The sequence below is a fragment of the Zonotrichia albicollis genome, chromosome 3 (assembly GCF_047830755.1).
Source record: "Zonotrichia albicollis isolate bZonAlb1 chromosome 3, bZonAlb1.hap1, whole genome shotgun sequence".
NCBI lineage: Eukaryota > Metazoa > Chordata > Aves > Passeriformes > Passerellidae > Zonotrichia > Zonotrichia albicollis.
The window spans coordinates 3,773,104-3,788,770 of NC_133821.1; positions in this window are offsets into that span (position 1 = coordinate 3,773,104).

A 15,667-nucleotide genomic window follows, 5' to 3' on the forward strand; every position below is an offset into this window, starting at 1 on the left:
TTCCAAGCCAGGGGAAGGGGATGAGCAGCAGTCGCTGTCTGTGGTTGGAAATACGGTGCAGGGTGAATATTCCAGGGAATTTCAGGTGCAGATGAACCTGGAGTTCCCCAAATTTCACAGTCATGGGAGGCAATTGGGGATGAATACACAGAGGCATCTTGAGAAACATCCCCTTCCTGCCTTTCTGTGAAATGCGTATGTGGTGGGGAGAAAAAATATTTTTTTCATTTTTGCCACAAATGTATTTGAGGAGGGAAGCAGCCCCTCTGATGAGTTCTGAATCAAAGCACTTCTGTACAGGAATCTTTTTTTTTTTGTAGTTATATTCTTGAGTCCTTGGTCTTTCATATTTTCTGACTTTTAGTGTGAAAAATGTCTATTTTATGATTGGCTTTTCTCAAATATTAAAATGAATATTGTATGTGTTATATTAGAAAGTTATGCTATATTAATTCTCTTAAGTAGTGTGGTAAATATAGTTTTAGGTTATAACATAAAGTTAAAATATAAACGATGCTATGTTAGATATTTTTTAAAAGAAAGGACTTGCAGCGAGATAGCAGCCACAGGACACCTAAATCTTTCAGAGAAAGAGAATTTATTGCTCTATTATCAGAAGAAATGAACTTCTTCCTGCCTCGCTCAGCCCTGAAGATACCGTCAGGATTAAGAGGAAGAAGTTGACACTGACCAGACAGAAGCCTGTGTTTGAATGGAATTTATGCATCATGTATGAGATGTATGAATATGCAAAAGGTTATTGTTTTTAAGGGTTAATCCTTTGTTAATGTGTGTCCTTTTTTGGGCTTATTTTGCCCAGAAAAAGGTACCTGAAAGTCTTTAACTGTAGCCTTTCTTTTTATTGTCTCGTATTGTCCTAATCCAAATTGTTCAAATTATTATTACTCTAATTATATTGCTATTTTTATAACCATTTTATTACTATTAAACTTCTAAAATTTTAAAAACAAGTGATTGGTGTTTTTCTCAAGGGAGATGCTCCAGGGCCTACCCTATCCTTGTTGCTGGGCCTGCTCTGGGAGCTCCGTGTCTCTCCTGCCCTGAGGAGGCCAGAGCTGGACACAGCACCTCAGATGCACCTCACAGGGCTGCGCAGAGGGGCAGGATCACTCCTGACCTGCTGGAAATGCTCTTCTTGGTGCACTCCTGGATCACTTTGGTCTTCTTTGCCCTCTGGGCACTGCTGGTCAAGGACACCTTCCACTATCCCAGCTTGTTCCAACCTGGCCTTGGACACTTCCAGGTAACCAGGGTCAGCCACTCCTTCTCTGGACAACCTGTGCCAGGGCCTCACCACTCTCACAGCCAGGAATTCCTTCCCAATATCCCATCTATCCCTGCCCTCTGGTAGTAGGAAGCCATTCCCTGTGTCCTGTCCCTCTATGCCTTGTCCCCAGTCCTTCTCCAGCTCTCCTTCAGGTACTAGGAGGCCACAGTTAGGTCACCCCAAAGCTTCTGTTCTCCAGGCTGAACAAGCCAAATTCCCTCAGCCTTTCCTCACAGAGAGAATCAGGACAGATTTCCCACTGCTCTTTCTCCATCCATCCACCCATCTGGATGGCAGCTGGGTTTCAGCTCCCCAGCTCTGCTTTTCCCACTGCTTTGCCGCTGTGCCTTTGGATTTATGTTACAGTTCCCTGTTTGCTTTGGGAACACTGTGCAAGCCAGTTTTTGCAAGATTTTTTGTCTTTTCTTCATAGACAAAGCAAACAAACATTTGTATCTGTGTCTGTTCCTCTCAAAGACCCCTTCTGTCTTTCAGCAAAGTTGTGGTGGAGCTTGATCCTGGCAAATATCTAACTTTATAATTAGCCTGGTGATTTATTTTTAATAGTTCATATTCAGGTCCTATTAAACTGGCTGCTCTGGCTGCCCCACTTCCTCCTTTGAACAAGAGTATTGAACTGGTCCTTTTATACTTTTCTGAGGCCATATCCCACTGCCAGGAATCCTCACAGGGTTTGCTCTCCCTAGACTTTATTGCCATTTATTGCCAGTTCTCTGCACTTTCAGGTCACATTCATCAGGCTCGACTGATGTGAAAACAAATAAATACTGCACACACCTTCACTTTGTGGCAGAGAGATATTTTCCTCTTCAAAAGTTTCACTTAACACTTTTCTCCAGGAGGAAATCCTTGGAGATCAGAATCAACCATAGAAGAGCCCTTTTTCTGTGTTCATAGGTTGGAAAAGGCCTCCAAGATCACTGAGTCCAACCTGTGACTGATCCCCACTTTGTCATCAGCCCAGAGCACTGAGTGCCACGTCCAGACCTTCCTCGGACACCTCCAGGGATGGGGACTCCAAACCTCCCTGAGCAGTCCCTCCAATGCCTTACCACCCTCCCTTTCCATGGAGAAATCCCTCCTGACGTGCAACCTGAACTGAAATAGCAGTCTCTTTGAGTTAGGTTTTATAAGCTTTTGGAGATTTGTTTCACATTTAAGATAGCTTAGCTACTTTAGAAGGCATAAAATTAATAGGATGGCTTTTGTGGTAGTGTTGGAAACAAAAAGGTTTTAGTAAAAGGCAAAATAACAAACTCTTTACAGAGAAAAACCAATAGGTGCAAGAGGCCCTCTTGCCCCTAGTAAAACACCTCACAAAAGTGATTTTAATTTCTTTAAAAGTGATTAATTTCTTTATTCTTTTCTTTTTTTTCTAGTAAATTGCCTAGGTGAGACTTTTTGGCTTCTGTCCAATTAGCTATTCTTAATTTTGAGATGAAGTCCACCAAGTCCTACGAGAAGTCTTTTTCACCTCATTGAGGAGAGAAAATTTTAGGCTTATTTCCTTTTTAAGGGGACAAAGCATGGTTTTGTCACTCCATCAACAAGGGGCACATTCCTGTACTGAACCTCCCTGGCACAGCTTGAGGCCATTTCCTCTCATCCCGTGCCTGTTCCTGGGAGCAGAGTCCGAACCCCCTGCTTAGAGTGAAAGTGCTGGGAAAGTAAATGTCTCTTAATTTCAAGAAATAATTGTGTTTGCTGCTCTTGTGCTTTGTTATCAACAACCTCCTGGGAGTAAAACATCTCAGGGACTTCTCCACAGGGAGAAATACTCAGGAAAAACCATAGAAATTCACTTTCGAAGCTGTGATTGAAAAGAAGGGCAGCTGCTCAGCTGGGGAATGTCAGATCTGCTGGAACCCTTGAACCAGAGTCACTGAGGCTGGAAAAGATCTCCAAGACCACCAAGTCCAGGCATCCCCCATTACTTGGGGACATGGCTACCACTGCCCCATGTCCCCAAGTGCCACATCCACAGGGCTCTGAAGTCCCTCCAGGGATGGGGACTCCACCACTGCCCTAAGCAGCTGTTCCAATGTCTGATCACCTTTTTCATGAAGGATTTTTTCCCTCATGTTCAGTCTGAACCTCCCCTGGCAGAACTTGAGGCCACTTCCTCTGCTCCTGTCCCTGTTCCCTGGGAGCAGAACCTGACCCCCCTGGCTGTCCCCTCCTGTCAGGAGTTGTGCAGAGCCACAAGGTCCCCTCTGAGCCTCCTTTTCTCCAGGCTGAGCCCCTTTCCCAGCTCCCTCAGCCCCTCCTGGTGCTCCAGCCCCTTCCCCAGCTCTGCGTCACTCTCATCTGCTTTCCAGTGCTCACAGGTCACTCACCAGCATCTTCACAGAATCACTCAGGTTGGAAAAAAACTTTAAAATCCAACCATCCCCCAGCACTGCCAAGGCCACCACTGCCCCATGTCCCCAAGGGCCACATCCACATGGATTTTAAATCTCCTCAGGGATGGGAGGAGCAGTGCCTGGGCAGCCTGTTCCAATGTTTGACCACCCTTTCAGTGAAGAAATTTTCCCTCATATCCAATCTAAACCTCCTCTGGCACAACTTGAGGCCATTTCCTTGTCCTTTGAGGGAGTTTTAGGAAGTCTCCTTGTCCTCTTCCACCACCACCCAGGCACTCTCTGTAGTGGTCACTCTTTGCTGTCATCTGGATCTGAAATAAAAGAATTTATCCCTCCCTTATCCTTCTACCTGTGTTCCCTGATCCAAGTTCCCTTCCTGGCAGCAGCAGCCATTTCCGTGAATTATACCTCTAAGATCTTTTTTACATCAATGAAATTGTACTGTGTGTCGGGTGTTTGGATGGTCACTTGTGTGATCCACTTCACACCAGCCAAATTCTGCTCTGGTTTTAGTTTTGGCGAGGTTTAGGTCTCCTGGCTGAAAGCTGAGTGCTGTATTTGATCGCTCCAATAGGGAGCAGCATTCCCCACGTTTGGAACAGTTTCACTGTGGTATAAAGACATCACTGGAGGTGGAAAATGTGAAGTAATTTCTGTTAAAGGATGCCTGGAGGTTGAGATTTTTTTCTCTTGTTTGGTTTTGAAACTTAATATTTGGCTGCATCAGAGCACTTCTGCCTCCAGAGCTCTCACTCCTGGCTGGCAAAGAATCTCGACTGCAAACACAAAGGAGGTCGTACTTGATTTAATTATTATTTAATATTTGCTTAATGGGAAGCTTGAGGTCAAGGTCCAAATTATCTGACACGGCTCTTGCAAATTAGGAGTTTATAAAACAATTAAGTCCACGAATATGCATAGGGGCAGTGAAATTAGGCAGAGAAAAGATTCCATCCAGGGGCAATGTGTGTTTCCCAATTACATTCCTGACTAAAAGCTGATGTCACAGGAAAGAAAAATATATGAATGTTTGAATATATATTTTTTGTTATGGGTTATTCTAGCCCTCTGAGAAAATAGCCTAAAATCCTGTTTTCAGTGTGCTTGGGGAGGTTGAGATGTAGCTCTGCTCTGGAAAATAAAAGGATAAAGATGCCTGGTGGGCATTCCATTTGGAGCTCTTCCTTGGAAAGAGCTGTTTCCCTAGAGCCAGCCCCGCAGGGATCACCCAGGGCTTGGAGTCTGAGCAGGGAATTTTCCTCCCAGCACGTCCTTACCCATTGCTGTCAGCTCCAGAGTCCCTTCAGGCTTTGGGGAATTCCTTTGGTGCTGCTCCCAGGTTGGACTGGGGTCACAGGGAAAGATCCAGCTGGGATGAAGAATCAGCAACATGGGAATTGAAACAACAGGAAAGTGAAGGAGGGCTGGAAGCACTTCTGAGCCTGATACTCACCTTGCCCTTTCTACCTGGGGCAGACCTTTGGGAGGAGAGAATTACATTTCCCAGAGCTCTGTGCCCTGCAGAAGGGCCCCATTCCAATGCCCCATAAACCAGGGAGGTGTGAGGAGGGAGAGGTGGTCAGGAAAGGAGAAGTGGGGAGGAAAAGGAGGAAGAAGAGTCCCTTCAGGCTTTAGGGGATTCCTTTGGTGCGACTCCCAGGATGAGTTGGGGTCGCAGGGGAAGATCCAGCTGGGATGAAGAATCAGCAATATGGGAATTGAAACAGCAGGAAAGTAGAGAGGGGTTGGAAGCACTTCTGAGCCTGATGCTCAACCTTTTCCACCTGGGGGAGACCCTTCGGAGGAGAGAATTACATTTCCCAGAGCTCTGTGTCCTGAAGAAGGGCCCCATTCCAATGCCCCATAAACCAGGGAGGTGTGAGGAGGGAGAGGCGACCAGGAAAAGAAAAGTGGGGGAAAAAGGAGGAGGAAAGCCAGGAAAGAAATAGGATGTGAGTCCAGACTGTGCAACGAGTCCTTTGTGAGGCAAATCAGCCTCTGATATGAGGAGAGAGAGGTGGCCAGGAAAAGAAAAGTGGGGGGGAAAGGGAGGAGGAAGAGTCCCTTCAGGCTTTAGGGGATTCCTTTGGTGCCGCTCACAGGATGAGTTGGGGTCATAAGGGAAGATCCAGCTGGGATGAAGAGTTAGCAACATGGGAATTGAAACAGCAGGAAAGTGGAGAGGGGTTGGGAGCACTTCTGAGCCTGATACTCACCTTGCCAACCCTTTTCCACCTGGAGGAGATATCTCCCCTTGGAAGGAGATAATTACATTTCCCAGAGCTCTGTACCCTGCATAAAGGCCTCATTCCAATGCCCCATTCTTACTATGATATTTCCTGAAAAATCCCTTCGCCAGGATTTTTTCTCCTGGCAAGCTGGGAAGCTTCAGCCTCTCCATGTTTTACTGGTTTGGAATGTGATTTGGAGAAGGGTTTATTCAGCATGTGAATTGTTTTAACTTAATGACCAATCAAAGTTGGCTGTGCTGGACTTTCTGAGGAGTCACAGGTTTTTTTATTATTCATTCTTTTCTAGCCTTCTGGTGTATCCCTTTTCTCTGTTTCTTTAGTATAGTTTTAGTATAGCATTCTTAATATAATATATAAAAATCATATCTATAAAATATAATAATAATAATAATAATAATAATAATAATAATAATAATAATAATAATAATAATTTTTTTAACATAAATCAGCCTTCTGAAGAACATGGAATCAGATTCCTCATCTCTTCCCTCATCCTGAGGATCTCCAAACACCACAACCAGGGAGATGTGAGGAGGGGAGAGGCGACCAGGAAAAGTGGGGGAAAAGGAGGAGGAAAGCCAGGAAAGAAATAGGATGTGAGTCCCGGCTGTGCAACAAGTCCTTTTGTGAAGCAAATCAGCCTCTGTTGTGCGATAAATGGCCTGAGGCCAGGCTGGAAATGCTTATTGAGGGAGTCCTGGGAGAGGTGTGATGGAAGCACAAGGGACAAGGACTGCCTGGAGACCTTAAAACGACAAGACAGCTTTGATTTCGGACACTGATTCGAGGGAGCACACGGATTAGAGGTGAGCTCTGGTGGGAGAAGCCGCCCATCAAGCGCCAGGCAGGGAGCAGGAGATTAACAACGTGTGACCCACGGAGCAAAGGATGTCACAACGAGTGCCCACAGCCAGGAGACACGAGGGGTTCAAGGAACAGCTACTGGGGCACTGAGGAGCATGAACAGGCTCAGGGAGAGGGGATGCTGTTCCTGGAAGTGCTGCCAGCGCAGAGCTGGGCAGTGGCTGGCTGGGAACGCTGGAGGGATTGTGGTGAAAGAGGCAGCAGAGAGGAATTCTGATGATTTTTCTTCTGTTTCATAAGTGCAGTGTGATGGTGTTCACAGGGGTTCTTGGATAAGGTAAGAGACGAAGATCTGACTCCATGGTTCAGAAGGCTTGATTTATTATTTTCTGATATATATTACATTAAAACTATACTAAAAGAATAGAAGAAAAGGTTTCATCAGAAGGCTGGCTAAGAATAGAATAGCAAGGAATGATAACAAAAGCTTCTGTCTTGGACAGAGAGTCCAAGCTAGCTGACTGTAATTGGCTATTAATTAGAAACATCTCTATGAGACCAATCACAGATCCACCTGTTGCATTCCACAGTAGCAGATAAGCAATGTTTACATTTTGCTCCTGAGGTCTCTCAGCTTCTCAGGAGGAAAAATCCTAAGGAAAGGATTTTTTCATAAAAGATGTCTGTGACAGTGCAGTGTGTTTATATTCTTATGATTGCTCTTGTTGTTTCATCAGCCTGGGCTTTATGGGATCATGGAAACATGGGGTGGTTTGGATTGGAAGGGATCTTACAGCTCATCCTATTCCTTCTCCTGCTATGGGCAGAGACATGTTCCACTGTCCCAGGTTGCTCCAAGCCCCATCCAACCTGGCCTTGTTCTCACCTTGATGCAGGTGAGGAGGTGAAAAGCCCATAAGAAGCATTGGCAGGAGACTGAAGGCTTTGAAGATTTCTTGTTTTCAGTTTTTACAGTGAGATCTGGAGTGAATTTAATGGTGAGGGTTTGGGAGTAGAAGAAAATTGATGTATCCACTTGGAGGTTTGTGACTCAGGGAAAGGTCAGCCTGGAAATTGTGAGAACTGTTGTGTAACAGCCTTTGAATCAGTAATGATCATACTGGGAGGAAGGGTGGTGGAGTTCAGGGAATTGTGGAGGAGCCACTTTGCCTCCAGTCCCTGGGAAAACCCTGCAGAAGTTCTTCCATAAATGGTTCGATATTTGTGCACTGGAGAACAGCAGAGTGTTGAAAAACACCTGAATAATTCACTGGGGACCATCCTCCATAAACCAACCCAATTTTTGTCGCTGACCATGATAATGCTGGTTTTGGTGACTAAGGGTCAAAAGGAAGCAAAACGTTTCATGTGGGCACCAGCTGAGTTGGGAAAATGGGAATGACCAAAAGGCACCAACACTGGAGGGAAATAAAAAAGGAGGAAGGAGTAAAGCTTGAAAATAACAAGTGAAATGAAAACCTTTAGTAGAAAAAACTGATGCAAAAGAACAAATTCCTTTCTGGACTCATTACTTGTGATGGAAGAGGATAATTGCTCCCAGTCTTGGAGATGAAAAAGCCCCTGTTCTTGGAGATGAAAACACCACTGTTGTGGTGTTGTGAGGGTCCCCAGGGTGAGGTGAGAGATGAGGATTTTACTCCAAGTTCTCAGAAGGCTGATATTATATTATATTATATTATATTATATTATATTATATTATATTATATTATATTATATTATATTATATTATATTATATTATATTATATTATATTATATTATATTCTAAAACTATACTATAGAAAGAGAATGGAGACATCAGAAGGCTTAACAAGAATAATAATAAAAACCTGTGACAGACCATAGTCCTGACACAGCTGGACTGGGATTGCTTATTAAGCTAAAACAATTCACATGCTGGGTAAACAATTCTCCAAATCATATTCCAGAGGAGCAAAACATGGAGAAGCTGAGGCTTCTCATCTTCCCAGGAGAAGAAATCCTGGAGAAGGGATTTTTCATAAAATATCACTGTGACACCCCAGAACTGTAACAATGTGCCCATATCTGGCCACTGCACTTCAGGAAATCAGGGATGAGCCAGGGATGGAGCAGACAGGAGAGAAAGGGACACAAGCAGATGATTGAGAAAGATGGTCTGGGGAAGAACTTGGATGAACTGGACTTCTTTGATCAAGAAATGAAAATCACACAGGTGTAGGAACCCAGGACATCCCTCTGGCTGTCCTGAGCAGCCAAGACCCCTGCCAGGGGTCTCAGAGACCCTGGCACACAGCCCAAGACACCTGTGGTTTGATTATGACCCATGGAGAAAGTTACCAACCTTAGATGAAGATCTGCAAGCCACGACAATTTAAGTAGAATGACCGTGAATTTATCACAAGGTGAAAAAGGAGATTTTTTGTTTTTAGAATGGGGTTCAGGGGGGCAAGATGGAGGGATCTGGGCGTGTCCAGCCTTCCTCCTTCTTCTTCTTGGCCTCCATCTTCTGCTGTGATGTTGGCACTTTTGGATTGGTTTAGAGTAGAAGTTCACTGTCTACAATAGGTGATAGGTATTGGAAAGTAATTGTAAACATTGTATATGTAATTTTTAATATAAAGACATAACACCACCCCAGTGGTGGGCAGAGTGCCTGGACTGTCTTGCTGAATAGACCTCAGCTGGACAGGAGAAAAAAATTTATAGATAAGATACAATAAACAACTTTGAGACTGAGAACTGAAGAGCTCTGACTCCTTCTTCGAGTGCCAGGCTGGGAAAAGAGACTTTGGAACTCATCTTGGGGTCACTGTGACCAGTGAGAGGCCCCGAGACACACAGGAGCTCCAGCAGTGCAGGCTGCTAGGAATGGATGGGTTTCCTTGTGCCCTGGCACCTGGACAAGCAGGACCCAACATAACTGGGCATGTTGGACAGCAGGCAGGGTACAGAACACCTGGGAATGGCCAAGGGGTGCTGGGAGTGTCTTTTTGATGGTCACATTTGTCATGGATGCACTGTTTCACCTGAGCACAGAATGGGGAAGGGAGATAGGTGGCTGCCCAAAGGCTCCTCCAGCTCTCCAGATTTTATCACTTTGTGAGTTAATTCAGGAAGCCCTCTGAGAAGGCATCTTCCCTCAGGCCTGATGCAATGGCTTAACCACAAAACCAACCCTGTGGTAATTGCTCCTCTGTAAAGTGCAGCTCACTCTGCAAAATAAAGTGTCCCATTTAATCCCATGAAGCACTCACTTGCTTTGCTCTGAGATGGGAAAGGAAGGAAAAAAAAAATATTTCCTGCAGATGCTGGTTCAGATTTCAAAATTAATCCCTTTCCACCACCATTGTGTTCTTTTTCTGGGAAGCAACCAGGCAGCAAATTTCATTTGCACAAGACATTTGTTGCCAGAGGTTTGAGTGTTATTTACCACACATGTGAGATAAGAAGAAAATGGCACTTTTGTAGAGACAGGAATCATGGTCATGAAGCACAAAAAGAAATTTTGAGCAGCACAAAAGCAATGCCAATGCTCACTTCAACAGAACCCACAAAAATATCAGGAAGAAACTGGTAAAATAAAACAAACCATCCCTGCCCCAGATATCTTTCTTTTTTTTTTTTTATTTGCAGACAGTTGCAAGGAAAGTTCATTGCTTTCCACAAGGAGGAGGAAATGCCAGGCCCAGCAGAGCGTGTTTGATATATTATTCATAAGGAATTATGTGCTGAAGACTTGTCAGGATCCAGCACAGCAAACAGAGGTCAGCAGTGAAGAAAGCAAATAGACCTGCAACGGGTTTTAAAGGGTTTTAATGCAGCCAATTTCCAGCCCCTTTTATTCATTAGCCCTGGTTGTCTGGGATGTTCTTGTGGCAGGATGGAGGTTCTTTCTGAAGGTTTCAGAACCAGCACTGCTCACAGTCCCAGCAGGGCTCAGCTTTGTAAACACAGCAAATTAGATTTAGGGCTTTTGAACAGAAATAAAGAGGGAAACCCACAAGGACATTGCTCACTTTTCAAAGTGGAGCTGCACTTTCAAGGCTGACCCAGTACTGTCATTCTGGGGCTGTTTGAGCAACCACTGGAAAATAAAAGAGCACTAAAAATAGCCAAGATGGGCTCATTAGCTCTTTAATTACACATTGGTTTTCTTGTCTCTCATTACGCTTTGTCCTGTGAGCTCCCCATTGACAGTGACTGGGGAATGCCAGGTCTGGGGACATCACTGTCATTCACTGCCAGCCCAGGTCCCTGTCCTTACCTTTTCCACACATTGGAAGAACAGGATTCCCTCATGAAGCCCATGGAAGCATCACAAGCATCAAGGAATGATGGTGGGAGACTTGGAACTGTTCATAATAGGGAAGAGAAACCTTCAGAGAGACCTCAAAGCTCCTTCCAGTGCCTAAAGGGGCTCCAAGAAGCTGAGGAGGGAATTGGGACAAGGGATGGAGGGACAGGACACAGGGAATGGCTTCCCACAGCCAGAGGGCAGGGATGGATGGGATATTGGGAATTAGGAATTCTCCCCTGTAAAGCAGGAGCTGAGCTGGAGCTTCCCTTTGCTCACCCATCGTGGGGTCAACGAGGCAGGGAATTTATTGTGGCACACTTATCCATCCCACAGACACTTCCAAATCCACAGCTAAAGGAAGCAGCAGCACTACCAGTGCCTGTAAATACCACTGTTTGTTTAAGGTTCTCTGGAGCTCTTGGAAAAGTGCTCAGCTTGGGAAGAAAATCTCCACTTTACTGCAGCACTCTGGTCCTGGCTTGTTCTAGAGAGAGAGAAATTCACAAACAGGTGAGATGCACATGCACATGTGGTCAGAGGTTTTGTAAGGCCAGAGGTTTTGTAAGGCCAGAGGTTTTGTAAGTTGCAGGCAGAGAACTGGAAAAATCAATTTAATCTATTTAGGGGTTCCCCTAACAAACCCTGGAGCAGTGTCCCCTTTACTGCTGACACAAGGCAGGACACTGCCACCCACACCAGTCCTGCTGAATCATATCCAACCCCTTCTTCACCTCCACTTGGGAATGCTCAGGTCCCACCCACAGAACCTCCCCAGTGTCCTTTTATCCAGCCAGAAGAAAGCTGCTCCTGCTGTCTCACCCCACATTTCTTTTGAACCATTTCTTGCTCCTTTTCAACCCAGTTCTTTGTCCTGAATATTTTGTTTTCTAGTCTCAGCATGCAGTTTGGGTGTGGCCATGCTGACCCACTCCATGAGTTTTCCTACAAAATCAAACACTGGCAAAGTTTCCAGGAAATTCCCACTGAATATCTGCCCTAGGTGGAGGCAGCTGCTACCTACCTTGTGCTGTAACATGGCAGGAGTTCTCTCCTCAGGCAGGTGAGGGACAGCATAAAAACCAGCCAGTTTGTGGGCTATGCTGCAGTTGTCCTCTCCAGAAATTATTCATTAGCAGCAAAACAGGGAAAATTATTAGGAAAAGTGCTAAAATGGCAGCTGGCAGATTGATGGAAGGGAACAGGGAGCCTGTTTTGCCAGAAAGTTGTCCTGGGATGGGTGTTAGCAGGAGAAAAGTAATTTGCTGTGTGAAGTAATTTCTTCACTTTTTTTTTCCTCCCTCAGATGGGAAAAAGATGTTTTTTCCAGGATTGCTGCTCTGCTCTGGTCCTGGTGCTGGTTGAAATCCCTTGGAATTCCTCCCTTGGAATTTATTTCTGCCTCCCTTCCCACTCTTAAGGAATTCCTGGCTGTTTCTGTCTTCCCTCAGGTTCCTTCTCAGCTTCTCCCACTGTTCCAGGACCTCTTCAGCCGCATCCCTATGTTCTACTCCTCTTCTCTCCCTTTTCCTCCACGTCCCAGCCTCAAAGACCCCATTGCAAGAGCATTTGGATATGTTTGTACCCCAGAGTTGCCATTTTACGTGGAAAAGTGCAGGAATCTCAATACTCCTGACACATCTGGGGAGTCAAGGGCATGGAGGGGTAAGAATTTTTAAATTCAGGGCTCATCCCTCAGCCTCTCCTGGTGCTCCAGATCCTTCCTCAGTTCCATTCCCTTCCCGGCACGTGCTCCAGCCCCTCAATGTTTTCCTTGTTGGGAGGGTCCCAAAGCTGTCCCCAGCACTGGAGGTGCCCCAGCAGTGCCAGCACAGAGGACAGCACTGCCCTGGCCCTGCTGCCATCCCAGAGCTGGCACAGCCCAGGTGCCATTGGCCTCCTGCTCACCTGGGCACACCTGGCTCATGCCAGCAGCACCCCCAGGGCCTTTCCCAGCTTTCCAACCACTGTGCTCCAGTCTGTGTTTGTTGTGACATCCCCAGAGAGGGAAATTTGAGTCAGAATAAAGGACACTGTGTGCAGTGAGTGCCCACACTCACCTGGTTTTCTTCCAGATGCCTCTCCATAACCCATGAGCTCTCTTCTCTGATGGCTCTCAGGTGTGACACTGAGGCTGCACAGCTTCCCAGCCCTTCCTCCTTCCTTTCCCACTCAATATCTCCCAGCTCTGCCTTCCAGCCAAGCTTTGGTGTGTCCTGAAATCCAGATCCTGCCCAGAGAATCTGGGAAGCACAAAGATGTTTGGTTTGAGCTCTTGTTGTGTATGAAACACCTCCTTTCCTACTTTGTATTCTTTGATATGCAATGAAATACTGGACCTTCACAGCTGTGGGGTCCTGCCTGCTGCAAACTGGGAGAGTTGTGGTACAAAAAGTTCTTTTGGGGAGTTTTTGAAGATGAAACTGGTAACTTTTGGGGAAAATCCCCAAGATTTTGGGACATTGCTGTACCAGAAGTCCTTTTTCCCAGTCACCTCCTAGGATCAGGTATTTTGCAATGGAACTGGTACCAAACTGGCAAATTTGAGGAGAAAATTTCCTGGAGTCTGTACCAGACATTCATTCTGCTTTGAAATATAGGGATGGAGCAATTTTGGGTCCATATTTCCACTGCCACAAAAACCTCCACCAGAGGGAAGAGAACAGCAGTTTCTTGAGGGGAGCAGCTTTGTACTTCAGTCATGGAGAATATGATCTGCTTTTTCTGAAAACACCCAAAACCTGCCACTAGAAATCAGCACCCAGTGGGCTCTGCAATGAATGTCCTCCCTCCCTTGTTGTTGTGTGCTTTGGTCCTCACTACTTGTATCTAAAGCAAAAAAATAAACCAGTGCTGGTTTCCAAACACTCCTGAGCAGATTTGGACCAGGTCACCTGGAAATGTCCCAAATAATCCTTGGACTTGCCTCAGGAGTTGGAACAGACCATTCCCAATGGTGGTTTGGATGTGACCCCTCCCCTCCTCTGGAGTTTTGGGGGCATGGACCTGGCCAGAGGTGCCTCAGATCCCAGGATGGAATCAGCATTTCCCTCGTGGTCACAAAAGGATTTGCGCTTCACATGATACCAACTTCCAGCACCTCTGCAGTAGGTTCCTGTCCTCACAAGCAGCATGTCCTGGGTGCCCATGGACAGGAGTTACCAGGACATGGCAGAGCCAGGTGTGAGGGAGGACAGCTTCCACACATTGCTTAATATGTGGGTTTTCCCTATGGAGTGATGGACTGAGGAGTCAGTTATCATCAAATGTGTATTTAGGTTCAGGAGTGGGCTGGGAGAAGGACCCAACAGGAGGCACCAACTGAGGCTGGAAAACTGGAGCAGAAAATCAAGGAATGGTTTGCTTTGGAAGGAACTATAAAGATTTTCTTGTTCCACCCTCCTACCATGGGCAGGGACACCTTCCACTGTTCCAGGTTGATCCAAGCCCCATCCAACCTGGCCTTGGACACTTTCAGGGATCCAGGGGCAGCCACAGCTGCTCTGGGCACCCTGTGCCAGGGCCTCCCCACCCTCACAGGGAACAATTCCTTCCCAATATCCCATCTAACCTAAATCTCTCCTCTTTTAGTTTACAACCATTCCTGTTTGTCCCACCACCATCTATCTGTGTAATAAGTTGTTCTTCCTCTTTTTTACAAGCTCCCTTTAATTACCACAGTGGAGTTGCCCTGGATCCTTCTCCTCTCCAGGTGAACCCTCCGAGCTCTCCCAGCCTGGCCCCAGAGCAGAGGGGCTCCAGCCCTTGGAGCATCTCCGTGGCCTCCTCTGGGCTCTCTCCAGCAGCTCCAGATCCTTCTGCTGTTGGAGCACAGAGCTGGGGCAGCTCTGCAGGTGAGGTCTCACCTGAGTGGGACACGGGCAGAATCTCCCCTCCCCTGCTGCCCCAGGACTTGGGGGGTTTCAGGAATGGGTCATGTCCAGCTCTCACCCACCAGCACCCCCAAACCCTTCTGCCAGGGCTGCCCTCAGTGAGTTCCTCTCCCAGTGTGTGCTGATGTGGGATTGCCCCAGGACAAAGGACAGAGAATCCAAAGCACAGCTCGTGGGGAGCAGCAGAGATGTGTCCCCCTGTGTGGGTGAGGGGTTTGTGCACCTCCCTGGGCAGGGGCTGGAGGAACAGCAGGGAACAAAAGAGAAATAGCTGAATTTGGTGTAGGAAAGGGTCAATCCTTACTTCGGGATTGAGTGAGTGGGGATGAGGAGGGCCAGGGCAAGTGTCAGACACTCAGTCCCTGTGCGAGTGGCTCTGCTGGGTCTCAGTGCAGGGACCACACCGCTGCCAGAGGATGGAAATGGGACATGTGGGGTGATGGTGGTGCCATTCCCTGTCTGGGGACTCCACAGGGTGTCACATCACCCAGAGCCAGCAGCAGGCAATTGGATTTCCAGCTGCATGTGGGAATCCTGGACTGTTCCTATGCCCAGGTCCTCTGCTCTCTCAGGAGACCTCATCCCATGGTCTGACCCAGTGCCTGTTTGGTTCTCCTGGAGCATCCTGCCCAGGACACACTTGCGCTCTGGTCTAAAAACCCCTCAGGATTGTCAAGATCTAAAATATTTCTTTTGGTTTCATAATCTCTCTGTTCAATGTGGAGTGGAAAGGAAAGAATAAGAAGACACA